We start from the raw sequence: 17663 nt of genomic DNA on the forward strand, positions 1-17663 counted from the left end.
CCCCTCACCCGGGATGGGGCCCTCTGGCCCAGATTTAATCCATCTGAATCTGAAAAAAAAGTTAGGACAAGAGTCAAACTGTTACAGGATAACTGAAGAGCTCCAGATATCCTGTGGCCATCTAAAAATCCCATCTAGAGTCCAACTACACCCCACATTACACATTCCAAGTCCCCGGGCCCTCTCCTATCGCACCAGGCTATGCGGCAGGGCAGAGCAGCTCCGGCACAAATGTGTGCAGACACCCGTGACACAGGACAGACAGGACAGGACAGACAACGGGGACACAACAGGAACAGAAACCTCTAGGCAAGGAAAATGGCTGCAAGGACTGAGAGAATGCAAAAGGAAATGACCGAGCTGAGACCGATGGTGAGCTGATGAGGCTCAGAGAACCCTGGAAGAAGAAGATGCTAACTGAAGGATTTATTCCAAGAACAGCAAAGATGGATGCCTAGGAATCCTACGGTCACAATGCTGTACCTAACCTCATATTATTACAAGTCCTCATCCACCACAATGGATCCAGGTGGGGCAGAGCTGTCCATACAGCTCAGAACAAGACCTGACAAGACATCTGACTGGATGCTTCCAAAGAGAGATGGAAGTCTGATACCTGTCTGAGCTCCCGAGTCAAAAGTTCTATGGCCTGGGTGCCAGGCCAAGGAATGCAGAGATCACAGATGCTAACAATGATGCCAAGGTTTCTGACAGACCCCTCAAAGGGCTAATGGAAAGGACAGGAGATACACAATAGACAAGAGACACAAGACACACCGGGACTGCTCTGCCCTGCTGCACACCTCAGCACTGTGATCAAAAGTGAGACTTGGCTTTTATGGGGCCTAAGGGGCCACTTCATGAACATCCATCTCCCCCCCCCTATCCCCAAAATTGGACTCAAAAACCCCTCCCAGTAATTCTCAAACCAGCACCCTGCTTTCATCCCCTCTGTGAGTCACAGCCCTCTACTTATCTCTCAGACATCTGGTGATGCCAGTCTGTCTCAGGTGCAAAGTAAGGCCACCTCATCAGCTGGGAAGGTCCTGCTGGCACCAGGCTGGTGTCTCTCTGACAGCTGTATTAAAGAGAACCAAACATCAGTGCCTTAATGTGGCACCACATCGGCCAAAACCCCACCAGTCTGCTACTCACTGCGCTCCTAAGAAGGCCCGGCACCTCCTAACCCTGACCCCCTGCCATGGATGCAATGCATCTGCACCTGAAAGAAAGTTAGAACATATGTCAAACACCACCAGGATGACTCACAATCTGCAAACACCTTATGCCAATCTAGGAATAACATCTAGAGCCCAAGTACAGCCCACATTACTAATTCCAACTCCCCATGGTTTGTCCTATTGCAGCAGGCCATGCGGCAGGGCAGAACAGCTCCGGCACAAATTTGTGCAGACACCCGTGACACAGAACGTGACAAACAGGGGGACATGCAACACGACACATCATGCTTGTGGTGAGGGCCTCGAGGGGAGAAGGCAAAAGGGACCCCAAAGACACACCAGGGAACACGGCACACCGGACAACACGACACAGACCGGAGCTGTTCTGCACTGCCCGCCTGAAAGCTGCCATCAAAAGTAGAGCCTCTCCCTTTAGCTGTCCTAGGAGGCCCTTGGAGAAGATTGCTTTTCCCGCTGCCAATTTTTAAATCTGCCCCAAGAACTCTCAACCCACTATTCTCTCATCTCCAGGCTGTGGTCCCAGACTTATCTTTTGGACGATCGGTGATGTGGATCCACGTTGCACCTGAAATGAGTCTGCCTCGGAGGGCCCCGTGATGGCCTGTGAGACTCTTGGTCAGCTAAAATAAAGAAAACCAAAACCAAAGTGTGAGTCCAGAGTTATGTGGGCCAAATCCCACCAAGGCAGCTACTTGCCCTCTCCTGAGTGTGCCTGGCTCCTTCAGCCTCCAGCTTCATCCTGATTCCAAGGCTGTGGCCTTTATTAGGAGTGGCACCTGGGTTAGAAAGGCAAAGTTAAATGGCATTGCTGTGAGTGCAGTGGATGACCTTGTGTGCTCTTAGACATGGCAATGCCTCTGCTAGGCTTCTGAACAGCCTTGTGTGGGGGGGCCCTCAAATAAACAAATAAACACCCTTTCTCACCCTGCTGCCTGCAAACCCCCTCCCCAGAACTACTAAAGTGGATACCTGCTCACCCTCCCTCTCCCAGTCACAATCCTCAACTCACCTGAAGCCTCAATCTCAAACATCATCCTTGACACTGGGCAGATCCCTCTTGTGACATGATCAATATGCTGAAAAAATGTTGTGCTTGACACAGCTTGGAATTTCAGGGAGTTGCACTCCTTAATAAAAAAAAAAAAAAAAAACCAAAAAACCACAAACAATCCCAAAAACAAACAAAGAAAAAAAAAAGAAACAAACAAAAACCCACAAAAACAATAAAACCCAAAACACCTAACTCCCCACAGAAACAAAAAAACCACAGAAACCATCAAAAAATCCAAAAAACCAACTAAAACCAACCAAAAACCCCAAAAAGAATACCAAAAAAATCAAAAATTCCACCAAAAGAAATCCAACCAAAAAAAAAACCAGAGCAAAACTAAAAATTACAAAAGCACCTTACCACTCCTAAACACAAAACCCAAATTCACAAACCTAAATACTCCCCGCATTCCATGCTGTTTTCTACACAGAATCTTCCAAGCCTCTGTACTTTAGATGCCCAGAAACACCTGCTGAAAAGAAGCTGAGACGAGCTCAAAAAGCCTCTTCACTGAAATGAGAGGAGAGCTCTCACCCCAGCACATCCCAGAGAGGGAATGAAGCCCCTCAGCCACGGCTGGGGTTAATATACCCCTGATTGTGCCCGCCCCTTGTTCCTATGGTACCCGGAAAAAGGGAGGGGGCGAATCCCACCAAGCCCTCAGAGCAGCTGCAGCTGTTTGGCTCCTCTGACTCACATCTCACATTCAAGGGCAGTAAAGGGCTTCTTATAGAAGAAAACTCTTCAGAAAAATTACAGTGCTTTCTTTTTTGCAACAACTGCTTGGAGCAGAAGAACAGAAAACTGGCAAGATATAAAACTTTGTGGTAAGGTTACATAGCTAGATCAATTGGGTAATTTGCTGTTACCTTACATAATTATTCTGTGTTTAACAAAAGCCATCTAATAAATTCACACCCAAAACTCCAGCAGCCCAGCTGGCCCTACCAAATCTCTATGTTTATGCATACAGTAAACAAAACCAAAATCCCAGTAATAGCTTATCAGAAGTCTATGAAAGAAACCTATTGAAATTGATCCTACCTCGAATACAAAACAACCCATGCAAAGTTAGCTTGACTCAAAAAACAATTTACACAGAGTTAATAACACCAAGAAATAAAACAACACACCATATACCACCAATGAATATAATAGTGAAGAAAAAAGAAACCTTTTTTTTTTTTTAATTTAAACTAACTTCTTTTATTAGCTAGAACAAAAGCTTTTGCCAGGACTGCAACAACAACTTCTTCTCCTTCTTCTCCTTCTGAAATGTCCCTTCTCCTTCCCAAATTCCTTACAACTTCTGAGTTTACATCCAAGCAAAAAGCAAAATTCGTGCACTTGTGCGTTCGATGCTCCTGTCAGATTCTCTTTTTCCCTCCACATCTTCTTACACTTTCAGTCTTCACGCTGTCCTGCCGTGATGAGTTTGACGGAAGAACTGGTAAACGTTAAGAGAGGATTTCCCTGTCTCCCTCCCCAGAGCTGGTTTCCTTAGTGCATTTCACTCAATCCCAGGCCGGCAATGATGCACGCTCACCTCAAGCGTGCAAGGCTCACGATCGCTCGGCTAAATTCGGCTGTAATCGGCTAAACTCGGCTATTGTCGGCTAAATTCGGCTGAACTCGACCCTTCGGCGCGGCTCGTCTCGCTTCGGCCGAACTCGGAGCCGCTCTCCGTGCGCTCGGCGCGGCTCGGCTCGCTTCGGCCGAACTCGGAGCCGCTCTCCCTGCGCTCGGCGCGGCTCGGCTCGCTTCGGCCGAACTCAGAGCCGCTCAGTGCGCTCGGCGCGGCTGGGCTCGCTTCGGCCGAACTCGGAGCCGCTCCGTGCGCTCGGCGCGGCTCGGCTTTATTCGGCCGAACTCGGAGCCGCTCTCCGTGCGCTCGGCGCGGCTCGGCTCGCTTCGGCCGAACTCGGAGCCGTTGTGTGCGCTCGGCGCGGCTCGGCTTTATTCGGCCGAACTCGGAGCCGCTCTGTGCGCTCGGCGCGGCTGGGCTCGCTTCGGCCGAACTCAGAGCCGCTCTCCGTGCGCTCGACGCGGCTCGGCTTCATTCGGCCGAACACAGAGCCGCTCTCCGTGCGCTCGGCGCGGCTCGGCTTCATTCGGCCGAACTCGGAGCCGCTCCGTGCGCTCGGCGCGGCTCGGCTTTATTCGGCCGAACTCGGAGCCGCTCTCCGTGCGCTCGGCGCGGCTGGGCTCGCTTCGGCCGAACTCGGAGCCGCTCCGTGCGCTCGGCGCGGCTCGGCTTTATTCGGCCGAACTCGGAGCCGCTCTGTGCGCTCGGCGCGGCTGGGCTCGCTTCGGCCGAACTCAGAGCCGCTCTCCGTGCGCTCGACGCGGCTCGGCTTCATTCGGCCGAACTCGGAGCCGCTCTGTGCGCTCGGCGCGGCTGGGCTCGCTTCGGCCGAACTCAGAGCCGCTCTCCGTGCGCTCGGCGCGGCTCGGCTTCATTCGGCCGAACTCGGAGCCGCTCCGTGCGCTCGGCGCGGCTCGGCTTTATTCGGCCGAACTCGGAGCCGCTCTCCGTGCGCTCGGCGCGGCTCGGCTTTATTCGGCCGAACTCGGAGCCGCTCTGTGCGCTCGGCGCGGCTCGGCTTTATTCGGCCGAACTCGGAGCCGCTCTCCGTGCGCTCGGCGCGGCTCGGCTTCATTCGGCCGAACTCGGAGCCGCTCTGTGCGCTCGGCGCGGCTCGGCTTTATTCGGCCGAACTCGGAGCCGCTCTCCGTGCGCTCGGCGCGGCTCGGCTTCATTCGGCCGAACTCGGAGCCGCTCTCCGTGCGCTCGGCGCGGCTCGGCTTTATTCGGCCGAACTCGGAGCCGCTCTCCGTGCGCTCGGCGCGGCTCGGCTCGCTTCGGCCGAACTCAGAGCCGCTCTCCGTGCGCTCGGCGCGGCTCGGCTTTATTCGGCCGAACTCGGAGCCGCTCTGTGCGCTCGGCGCGGCTGGGCTCGCTTCGGCCGAACTCAGAGCCGCTCTCCGTGCGCTCGGCGCGGCTCGGATTTATTCGGCCGAACTCGGAGCCGTTGTGTGCGCTCGGCGCGGCTCGGCTCGCTTCAGCCGAACTCGGAGCCGCTCCGTGCGCTCGGCGCGGCTCGGCTTTATTCGGCCGAACTCGGAGCCGCTCTCCGTGCGCTCGGCGCGGCTCGGCTTTATTCGGCCGAACTCGGAGCCGCTCTGTGCGCTCGGCGCGGCTCGGCTCGCTTCGGCCGAACTCGGAGCCGCTCCGTGCGCTCGGCGCGGCTCGGCTCGCTTCGGCCGAACTCGGAGCCGCTCTGTGCGCTCGGCGCGGCTCGGCTTCATTCGGCCGAACTCGGAGCCGCTCAGTGCGCTCGGCGCGGCTGGGCTTCATTCGGCCGAACTCGGAGCCGCTCTCCGTGCGCTCGGCGCGGCTCGGCTTTATTCGGCCGAACTCGGAGCCGCTCTCCGTGCGCTCGGCGCGGCTCGGCTCGCTTCGGCCGAACTCGGAGCCTCTCCGTGCGCTCGGCGCGGCTCGGCTTCATTCGGCCGAACTCGGAGCCGCTCTCCGTGCGCTCGGCGCGGCTCGGCTTTATTCGGCCGAACTCGGAGCCGCTCTCCGTGCGCTCGCCGCGGCTCGGCTTTATTCGGCCGAACTCGGAGCCGCTCAGTGCGCTTGTGAGCCTTAAACACAATGCACAGAGCTCCAGTATTAAGCCTAGAACTTCCTAATATCTTGTTAGATAAACTTTCTGTAGCTTAGGGAGTTATTCTAGGCAAGTGTTAATACACAGACCATTGTTGTATTTGTCCTTGCTTTTCCGCAGTTTAAATAGTTTTTCTGCTGACCAATCTCATGGCTGCTGCTCAGCTCTGATCACAGTTCTGCTGTCTCTGAGGCCTGCCTTTTGCAGCTTTCCCAAACCCCTCTGATTTTACACATTCCCACAGTACTCAGTGCTGGATGAACCCTAGTGCAGAAACAGAGGAAGCAGGATTTAGAGTGAGTCTACTCACCCAAAGTACTGGGAAAGAAACTCCCTATCAGATGAGTTCTGCAGATCACAGACAGGAGGAAATGCAGTTACAATGGGTTACGCCTGGGAACTGTGCTCACATGCAGTTTCCCTGGGGGTTTTTGGCCCTGCTAGCAAACGTCACCCTTGGAAGCACATGACCAGAAACAGATGGGTCCCCCAGCGAGCACCTTGCTAAGATAACCCTCACAAAAAAACCATTCCATCCCCTGTGGTAAATTATAACTGCTGAACTGCCAGCTGATGGCATTGCTGCCCCAGGGCTCTGTGTTTGTAACTCTGCACACGTTGGGAGCGAGAGCAGCTGAGCTGACACCTTTCTATGGGGAAGAGCCTTCAGTTTGCATATCCTTTTCAACCATTTCAAGCAAAGACACCAGCCCAGGGTTACAAGGAATAACAGCTGTGGAACTTCTCCTGGAAAATGCTACAGCTGAAATAAAGCTGCCAAGGTGTGCTGATATGGGCCATTCTTGTTTCTCACACAGAACCTGTCACAAAACTAAATGCTGCAACAGGAGCAGACAGCATGCCAAGCAGGCACTGCTGATCTGAAATGCATCCAAAATAACTAAACCTCCTGAGCCTGGAAATCCTGGCTTGAAATTCCATTACAATAAACTTTCCAGCACTGGCACTCTGGGATTTGGAAAGTAGAGTCTGTTCTCTTGGTCTTGTTAATTCCTTGATTTATCCTCACTTTTGTGTTCAGCCCCAAATAAGTCAGATTCTACTCAATTACAGTCTGAACTGGACAATATTTCCCTACTCAGCTGAGTGGTGTTCCATCACAGTGAAATAAAAAAAAAGGCTACAAAGATGCAGCACAGGTGTCTTCTTTCCTTAGCTTGCTATGCCTACTTTTTTATTACTACTCCATTTTCCTAGAAACCTACTTAGACTGGGAGAATACTACCAGTTACCTGCCTATCTGTGAAAGTTATCACAAAACCCAGAAGAAATAATCCAGATTAGGACCAAAAACAGCCCCCTCAAAAATTGCCACATCTGCAGAAGAGAATTCCACCAATAAGCCTGTTCTGGTGCAGATATCGCAGGCAGAATTTTTTTTTCCAAGCAAAATACAGCTGGACCTTGACTAATCCTTCACATTGAAATGAAGTTGTATTTTTGTACCTGGGAAAACTCTAATAAGTATAGTCAAAGAAATTATTCTGATAGAGAAGGGAAATACCTCCTGTATTCACATGTTAAAAAGTCTTGGATTGGTTCCTCAACATTTTGGAATTCACTTCCAGTTTTCTTGCCCAGCAATCACTGCCAGTCTCAGTCACAGGTGCATTGACAGAATCCTAAAAGATGCTGAGGACCAGTCCTAAATTCATTTATGAGTTCAGTTCTGTTATCAGAAGGATAGCATCAGTTTTCTTTGTCCCTATCTAGTTTTCTTCCTCAATTTTCAATTTCCCAGAAGGGAAGCCCCAGACTCCCACATTTGTCCTTTCCTTACTGGAAGCCTCCTCAGGGAAGATGAGGCATTATCAGATGTCATTTCTTCCCTTGTCCTGGGGACCCTCAAACACCACCACAGTCTGATTACTTGTTTAGAGACAAAACCATTTCAGTTAGTGCTAGGAACCTTGTCCCACCTCTATTGGATCTCTATTTCCGCTTCTCTTGTATTTTTATTTCACCAGACTGCAACTTGTTCAGATTTGTTTGTCAGCAAACCTGGCATGTCAAAAAATTGTTCAACTGAGAAGCTCCATCACAAAGTGCTTAGGCTATCAGATAACCCAGGCAATGTTTTACTCACACCCTGATAGTTAAAATTATTAAACTTGCATCCCACCTAGCATGTTGACACAGCATTACCAGGAAACAAAGTTCATTTTGTCTACACATGCAAAAATCATGAGGTGAAAGACGTGGCAGAGCATTTTGACTGATACAGCAAAGTTCTTATGACATAAAGTAGTGTGTGTGGTTTTCCTGGTTGGGTTTTTTTTTTTTGGTTGCTGTGTCTTTATTTTTTTTAATAATACACAAAGTTCAGTCATTTGAGAAAATCATCAAAGAGTAATTGCCACACCAGCGCTATTTAGCATGCTCCTTTCTCCTTTTTTCCCTGACTGAAACCCACATCAAGTAATTACATGCAATTAAACATATTCTTTCCAATGCTTTTGCCTTGTTTTCTTTTTTCATTTCACTACAATTACTGTGAATTCTCTTTTACTCATCAACTTGCACTTTTCAAGCAAATTTTCATGCATTTTATGCATCAAAAGGGCCAATACCTCAAAGAGGAGGATCTTTGTAGCCTGCCCTGATGGAGGGCCATTTCATCCAAATCTCATCATTTTCATCCAAATCTGTTCTGCGTCTCATCAAGGCTCTGATAATGGGCTCTACACAGCAGAAATAGTCAAATTGCAGTTTGAACCAGAGAAATTTTTTTTATTTGCTGCAAAGTAGCAATTACAATCTTCAGCTACAAAAGGGAACCTCTCAAACAACAGTGCTGTAAATCAAGCAGTTTGTTCACTTGAGATAGGAACCTAATAAGAGAAAAATATTCTCCAAAAGAATTCATCCCATCATTGAATTTTTAGGCTGTTTGAGATACAGACTGTGTCTCAAAGGGGATGCCTAAGGGGGTCTTAAGAGCTACACAGGCAGTGGTATGGTGCAAATAACAAACACATGTGAGTCAGCACTGACAGACAGAAAGGGCAGGATCCCTGTCCTTTATCAAATCACTATGGATAGGATCTTCCTTGTCTCAAATATTTTAGGAGCACAAACACTCTTCAGCCTCCATTAAATAACATGGTATTGACTCCTCTCTATGCCAAGGATTGAAGAAACATGCTACAGCCTCACCTAGAGGAGTTATAACAACTCCCAGTCCTATGCACAGGTGACCTGTCCAATTACTAACTAAAACAGATTAATAACAGAAATATAGTCAGAGACCAACAGAACTAATAAACCTTCTTCTACAGAACATCATACTTGTTTCTCATCCTCTCCATGAACCAGTCGCCACCAAAAACATATTGGGAAACCAGAGAGCCTGAAGGAAACCATTCCTCCATGCACTCCATGTTCTTAGCACTCAAAGCTCCAGGGAATTTTCCTTGAGCAGGTAAGGATATGGTGACAATGCACTTTGAGACTATTACTGCATGATGCTCCCAGGCAATCCATTCAAACAGACTGGTTCACCTCAGCCCAGCTGAGCACACCACAGGAGCAGAATAACTCTGCTAGAGCTGGTTTCTGTATGGAACAGGCTGATGAGCTCCAGCCACTGTGCTGTGCCCAGTGATTCCAGCTCAGCTCTCTGAATTTCTGCTGAAATGGGAGGGCAGATTGCCAACACAGGCTGGGATTAGACAGAAGGCAGCACTGGAATCAGCTGGGGGCTCAGGACTCAGGAGCTCCCCACCTGAGAGCTCACATGTGTTTTGTTCTGCTGAAAATCCAATTTTGTCACTGGTCTGGAAAGAGGAGTGTTCTTGAATCATTTTCATCTGAGAAGCAGTTGAAAATATGTATAGAAATATATAGTATACATAGAAATATATGTTATATAGAACATATACTTTATATATAATACTGTCTCTATTATTATATATAATTATATATTTTATATATTATAGATTATTAATATATATTATATCTAATTCGCTATATCTAGAGCTATATCTAGAGCTATGTGTTAAACCATCCATTTTTGCCTGAACATCAGTTCCCTGTCTGAAGTTAAAATCATGAACAGTGAACATGTTATGGACAGTGGAAGCTGAAAGCCAAACTAATTTACAGATGGATCCTGAAAACTCAGCAGAGTTAGACTACTGAAGTCAAAAGGCTCCAATATTTTATTTTCTATTTTAACCTAAAAAGGATAGTCTGGTGACATTTCAGGTTCAAATTGAGGTTGGGATAACAATTAAAATTGTAGAAGTAAAATGCCACAAGTTCTGTACATGACTGGAATCAACCTAGTCCACACAGCTAAGAAGGGGGTGATACCAGCAGTAATCAATTCCTAATGTTGTTTCCTGTGAGTACAATGAATTGTATAAACATAAATGCTCAAGAGTTAAGTTTATGTTTGGATTCTTCAAAACACAAACTTTTAGGGAATATAAAAACGCCTGGCTTTTCCTTCTTCCTCAGAGAATTCTCACGTGGTATTTTGCTTTGACAATTTATGCTTCTATTCTGAATCTGAAAATAATCATCAGTAACTCAAACGGGCATAGGAAAATACATTATTTTTTCCCAGTCAACCCATGATACCACTGCACAGTTTTGTGAGGGAAAGTTTCATTTGCCTTCCAGCCATCAGGCACTGGCCAGCATTCAAGCAAGCACATCCATTCAGATGAAGGACCGGCTTGCTGCATGACTGAGCAGCCAAATTCAATTAATCCTTGGAGTGAAACCAATTAATATTTGTAAATAGAATAAATACTTTATATATAGTATTACATATATTATATAGAACAATATATTGTATGTATTATATATTATGAATATATATTATACATATTCTATATAACATAGAACCATACCTAGAACCGTATCCAGAACCATACTAAGCACGTATCGGGAACATATACAGAACGTACCTAGACCTATATCTGGAACTTATCTAGAACATTCTGACACGTACTTTAGAACTGTATCAAGAACATACCTAGAACCCGATTTAGAACATATCTAGAACCTGATCTAGTACGCACCTAGAACCAAAGGTAGAACATATCTAGATCTAATCTAGAATGTACCTAGAACCCTATCTAGACGAGATCTAGAACGTACCTAGAACCTGATCTAGAACGTACCTGGAGCCTGATCTAGAACGCCCCTAGGACCTGATCTAGAACGTACCTAGGACCTGATCAAGAACGGGACTAGAACACGACCTAGAACGGGACTAGAGCATGATCTAGAACCTTTTACGACAGTCGCGCTTTACGACCCCTTTTACGACAGTCGCGCTTTACGGCACCTTTTACGACAGTCGCGCTTTACGGCCGGTTTTACGACAGTCGCGCTTTACGGCCCCTTTTACGACAGTCGTGCTTTACGGCAGTCTTTACGACAGTCGCGCTTTACGGCACCTTTTACGACAGTCGCGCTTTACGGCACCTTTTACGACAGTCGCGCTTTACTGCACCTTTTACGACAGTCGCGCTTTACGGCACCTTTTACGACAGTCGCGCTTTACGGCCGGTTTTACGACAGTCGCGCTTTACGGCCCCTTTTACGACAGTCGCGCTTTACGGCACCTTTTACGACAGTCGCGCTTTACGGCACCTTTTACGACAGTCGCGCTTTACTGCACCTTTTACGACAGTCGCGCTTTACGGCAGTCTTTACGACAGTCGCGCTTTACGGCACCTTTTACGACAGTCGCGCTTTACGGCACCTTTTACGACAGTCGCGATTTACGGCCGATTTTACGACAGGCGCGCTTTACGGCACCTTTTACGACAGTCGCGCTTTACGGCAGTCTTTACGACAGTCGCGCTTTACGGCCGGTTTTGCGACAGTCGCGCTTTACGGCACCTTTTACGACAGTCGCGCTTTACGGCCGGTTTTGCGACAGTCGCGCTTTACGGCAGTCTTTACGACAGTCGCGCTTTACGGCACCTTTTACGACAGTCGCGCTTTACGGCAGGCTTTACGACAGTCGCGCTTTACGGCCGGTTTTACGACAGTCGCGCTTTACTGCACCTTTTACGACAGTCGCGCTTTACGGCCGGTTTTGCGACAGTCGCGCTTTACGGGAGTCTTTACGACAGTCGCGCTTTACGGCACCTTTTACGACAGTCGCGCTTTACGGCACCTTTTACGACAGTCGCGCTTTACGGCCCCTTTTACGACAGTCGCGCTTTACGGCACCTTTTACGACAGTCGCGCTTTACGGCCGGTTTTACGACAGTCGCGCTTTGCGGCACCTTTTACGACAGTCGCGCTTTACGGCAGTCTTTACGACAGTCGCGCTTTACGGCACCTTTTACGACAGTCGCGCTTTACGGCAGGCTTTACGACAGTCGCGCTTTACGGCCGGTTTTACGACAGTCGCGCTTTACTGCACCTTTTACGACAGTCGCGCTTTACGGCACGTTTTGCGACAGTCGCGCTTTACGGGAGTCTTTACGACAGTCGCGCTTTACGGCACCTTTTACGACAGTCGCGCTTTACGGCCCCTTTTACGACAGTCGCGCTTTACGGCACCTTTTACGACAGTCGCGCTTTACGGCACCTTTTACGACAGGCGCGCTTTACTGCACCTTTTACGACAGTCGCGCTTTACGGCAGTCTTTACGACAGTCGCGCTTTACGGCACCTTTTACGACAGTCGCGCTTTACGGCCGGTTTTACGACAGTCGCGCTTTACGGCACCTTTTACGACAGGCGCGCTTTACGGCCGGTTTTGCGACAGTCGCGCTTTACGGCACCTTTTACGACAGTCGCGCTTTACGGCAGGCTTTACGACAGTCGCGCTTTACGGCCCCTTTTACGACAGTCGCGCTTTACGGCACCTTTTACGACAGGCGCGCTTTACTGCACCTTTTACGACAGTCGCGCTTTACGGCAGTCTTTACGACAGTCGCGCTTTACGGCACCTTTTACGACAGTCGCGCTTTACGGCCGGTTTTACGACAGTCGCGCTTTACGGCACCTTTTACGACAGGCGCGCTTTACTGCACCTTTTACGACAGTCGTGCTTTACGGCAGTCTTTACGACAGTCGCGCTTTACGGCACCTTTTACGACAGTCGCGCTTTACGGCCGATTTTACGACAGTCGCGCTTTACGGCACCTTTTACGACAGTCGCGCTTTACGGCAGTCTTTACGACCGTCGCGCTTTACGGCCGATTTTACGACCGTCGCGCTTTACGGCCGGTTTTACGACAGTCGCGCTTTACGGCACTTCCCTTTATGGAACTTTTACGGCATTTCACTTTACAGCACTTTACTGGTTTTTACTTTTTCATTTATTTTTAATTAATTTTATTTTAAAAATTTTAAGTTGTTTTTAATTTAATTTTTATTTTAAATTTTTCTATTTTTACAACTTTTTATTTTATTTGGTTCTGCCCAGACCAGCTCAAGCCGGTGATTGTGGTGGTGTTTGAGGGTCCCCAGGATGAGGTGGGAAGAGATGAGAGTCTTGACTCCACCTTTCAGAAGGCTGATTTATTATTTTATGATCTCTATTATTTTAAAAGACAATGAGATCTTAGAACTATACTAAAAGCTTGGTGGTGGGGGGAGAGAGGGATGGGGCAGGGCGGGCTGGGGAGGCGTGAAGGGCAGAGAGATGGATGGGGCAGGAGCAGGCTGGAAGTTCGAGAAGGGGTGAGGGGCTGAGAAGGGGACACGACAGAAGAGGGCTGAGGGGAGGAGGTAAGGGTTAGGAGAGGGCAACTCCATATCTCCCAGACCAAAGCTACAGCGAAGGAAAACTCTGGTTACCCTGGCAGCGCCAAACGCCTCCTGCAAACTGACAACAGGAACTGGCATTCAGTTTTTAAACAGATTCTCAGTGTACGTATCAGAAGTTTTCCTTCTGCTTTACTGTTGCACAATATCCGGAATGCGCTGGCCTCATCATGTCATCCCATGCCATGCACAGAAAAACTGGATTAATGGGGCTGAATCCTGGCAGGTAGCACTGAAACCAGTAGGAACTGGTGTGGGACATCAAACACTAAAGCCATACAAGAGCTGCAGCTGGTACTAAATTGTTTACAGCTATTTTCTATAGAAGGAAAAGTTGTGAGATATAAAAGGAGATGACAATTTTATATAGCAAAATGTACCAATAAACCTGCAGGACGAGTACTTCAGCACTGTACTGTTTTGACAGGACTTAATGGTTTTTATACCGTCTTTGCTGAACATTTGGTTTTTGAACGGGGAATCAAGCACTTCCAATGAGAAACTGCATTCATTTTCCAGAAGAGTAGCATGTTTGTGGGTAAAACCTGCGTGACACCCCTGAAAGCCAAGCAAGAACCTGGTTTAGACAGTGCAGAATCAACAGGCCATGAACTGGAATTTGTTTTTAATATCTATATAAAAAATAATGAGCGATTTACAGGTCTCTCTCTAGTCAGAACCTCAGAAGTCCGTATAAAGGTGCTGTACAATATATAAACATTTACACCCAGTACATCCATACATTGCGTAGCATTCCAAGGCCACATGGCTAAGTCTGATACAGGAAGTACAGATACAAGGTCTATGGAAGGAGAAACCACACACAGGTAAGACATTATCAGGTCACATGAACATATAGAAAAATAGAGGAGTTGATGGCAGGGAAATAATTTCAGTGGGACTAATTAATCTGGAATTAAAGGACTGGATTTTTCGCTATACTCAGTGGTCAGGCCAAGTGCACACAGCTCAACATCAACCAACCTCTGGGGAACAACACAGGGCAATATCTACACAGGCTACTTCAGAGTATTAAATATTTCACAGTCATATTCCACCCAGGGAGTATTTGTACGTGTTATGCTACATAGCAACCCTGGTGTCGAGCTGGTGAGCACAGTTCAGAGATGCTTTAAAGCCTTTTGAATTCCCAAAGTCTTTGTTTAAAAGCTGTTTGAGCACTCAGCTGTACTCGTGAAAAATTCCACTCAGAACCGCCTCACTGTGCTTTGTTAGCCTTCAAAAACATTTAACGTTTCAAAGCCAAAATGAGATATTCACTTGCAAAGAGCAAATAATGTTTGTATTTTAAGTAAGTAAAGCTCAATGATTTACTCTTCTTTCTCCAGCAAAGGGCTTTCTTTCACCAATTTTCTCCAGTCGTTAAAAATCTCAGATGTCAGGAAATAATCACTAGAACTGCAAATAAAATAAACCCCTTCAATTTGTATTGTTCTTACAGCTAAAAGACTGATGTGTCAGTAGGTTCTGGCGGTAACATCCCTCTTTAAAAACATCTCTGCCAGCCCAAACCATAGATGGTGTGGCTCCTGTATCCTGTTTGTCACCAATGCTCCTTGATCACACATCCATAGTAAATAGGGGAGAGTTCTAAAATATACAGGCAAGACCTTCACTGAAAAAGCTGCTCTGGTAGCTGAGTCTGTCCTAAGGTCAGTTCTTACCTCTATAGAGGGGAAAAAAACCCAATTCCTAACTAGCATTAAATAATTAAAGATGGGACTTCAGTATGAACTCTACACTGAGGCTGAGGGTGTCATGGTGCCACAAGTGAAACCAAAGGAATTGTGTTATTTAACAGAACCCAGAATTTTTTTTCTTCTCACAGATGTTTGCAACCCAAATCCCTGTGAATCAAGGAACTAAAGTGATTCTGCTGTGTCAGAAAAAGCAAAATTCCAAAATTGTGTCAAATACATATACCAGGGTTTTGTATTAGGTATAAAAATTCCAGGAAACATATGAACTGAGCAGCATCAGCAGCTCATTTGCTGTCCTGGAACTGATAGAACCAACTCACCTGTGTTCTCCCTGACCCAGCAAGAACACGTGGGTTTCCTGATGTAAACATGCAACCCGCCCTAGAGAAAACACCAAAACCTGCCTTGTCTATGACTGGAATCCATGTGGGAAGGGTTAGATTGACTGGATTCAGTAGATAGCTTGGCACAACAACAGGAAGTGAGTCAGGATCACATTGGCAATAGAGGCATTAAATAACTTTGTTCAGAGTTCACAATACTTGGGGAAGCTGCAGCAGTGCAACACTGGGAGCAGCAGACATGGCCTGCAAAGGGACATGGGGACAGCAGCTCAGGAAGAGTTTCACTGAAGCAATCTCAAAGTCCTTCATGGAGCTTAGATAATTTACAAAGAAAGCAAATACTTCCCCCCAACAACCAGTTTCTGAGGAAGGAAAAAAAAAAAAAAAAAAGACAACTGTGTGAGAAAAACCAATGCTTTAAATTACCCTTACTGGAAAATTGATCAAAACATGTTTGTTCTCAAAAAAAACCCAGCGTCTCTCAGTCAGTCACACCCGTTTCCCAGGCACCCCTGCTGCTGGGGTGCCCTTACTGCCACTGGGGACCCTCCACGGCCCGGGAGTTATCAGTATTTTCCTTACTGGAGAATTCTTCTTGGGCTGGGAAGTTCCATCTTTGGTTTCATTGGGCAGCTCCATGTGTCTCTCTCCATGGTGTCTGTTCAGCATAAGAGCTTCCTGTGTTTCCACCCTCCTCTGTTTCTCCATGGAAAGCAGTGGGATATTGGAAAGGCTGGAGGTTTTGAATCTGCTGGAACTTGTGTCTCCAGAGCTGGACTTGGTTAATAAATCATCCTCAGAGGCATTTCTCCTGGAGTCCCTAAAGGGAAGGTTATTCCCACCAAACAATGGATAATGTTGGTCTGCAGAACACCCTTCTGTCTTTCCTGGGGTCTTCTGCTTCATTTCTTTCCTGGTGACTTCTGGTTTACCATTCCCACCTTTCAACTGCTCAACGGAACAGGATGTTTGGATCCTTCCCACTGTTTGTGTGCTTCCTGACTTGCCATGATGCCTTTGGGGACTTGCTGACCTTCCTCGATTTCCATGGGAAGACTCCTTTTTGTCACTATTCTTCATCCCTTTTCCTGTGGTTTTACTCTCACTCCTGGAACTGTCAGATTTACATGAGAGATTGTTTTTCTCAGGATCCCCTTTCCCAGGGCTGTGGAATCCCATGTGAGGGTATCCTTCAGCAGCCCCTGACTTTGCTGGACTGGCAGATCTGCCCCTTCTGGTCCTTGCTTCTGAACTACGCTGAGTGATTCCAAACCCAGGACTCGAGGGACATTCCCATCTGTTCTTTGTTCTCTGGGGAGAAGACTGAGGCTTCCTCTCATACAGGTTTTCAGTTAAAGTGCTTATCTTGTCAGGCACAGTGAGTTCTGCTTGTTCCAGTTCCTCAGACAGCTGAACTCCGGTTGAAGCTTCTCCTGGTACTGCTAAATAACACATTTCAGATGGGAAAGCAGAATGGGAAGATGAAGATAATAATGGTGACTGTTCTTCATATATTACATTTGATGAAGCAGGATTGCAGCTATCCCAATCACCTGGAAGCAAATGGCAAGAGATTTGGTTAAACACACAAAAAGTAATCATTGGCAAACTACTGAGTTCAATTCAAAAAACATTATGGAGTAGCATACTTTCGAAGCTTTATTTAGCCAGCCTTCTGTATTGTGCTGTTCTACAACAATCCTGAGGATGTGATTTTAGAAAAAAATATCTAGTACTCAGAATGCCGGATGCCTGCAGGACTGACACGATCTTGAATCAAAACAATTTTAAAGCCTACAAAGCAAAATTTCAAATTAAAAAGTCCCTGACCTAACCTATTTAATAACAAACTAGAACTGTTATGCCTCAAGGAATCTGAAACAGTGAAAAGTTGGGGTTATTCATAGCTT

The 17663-nt window shown here is 47.4% G+C and overlaps 1 protein-coding gene across 1 annotated transcript in view; it reads right to left on the reverse strand.

The window, feature by feature from the left end:
* Positions 1-17216: 17216 nt before the first annotated feature.
* The window catches only part of MAGI3 (membrane associated guanylate kinase, WW and PDZ domain containing 3), a 53825-nt gene continuing 53378 nt past the window's right edge, over positions 17217-17663 (reverse strand). Inside the window, exon 22 of the mRNA XM_054293924.1 lies at positions 17217-17306. The gene's annotated coding sequence lies outside the window, so the exon portion shown is untranslated. The remainder of the gene's footprint in view (positions 17307-17663) is intronic.

The sequence above is a fragment of the Melozone crissalis genome, unplaced genomic scaffold (genome assembly GCF_028551555.1).
Source record: "Melozone crissalis strain CALT ecotype California unplaced genomic scaffold, PUWL_Pcris_2 ptg000198l_1, whole genome shotgun sequence".
Lineage (NCBI taxonomy): Eukaryota > Metazoa > Chordata > Aves > Passeriformes > Passerellidae > Melozone > Melozone crissalis.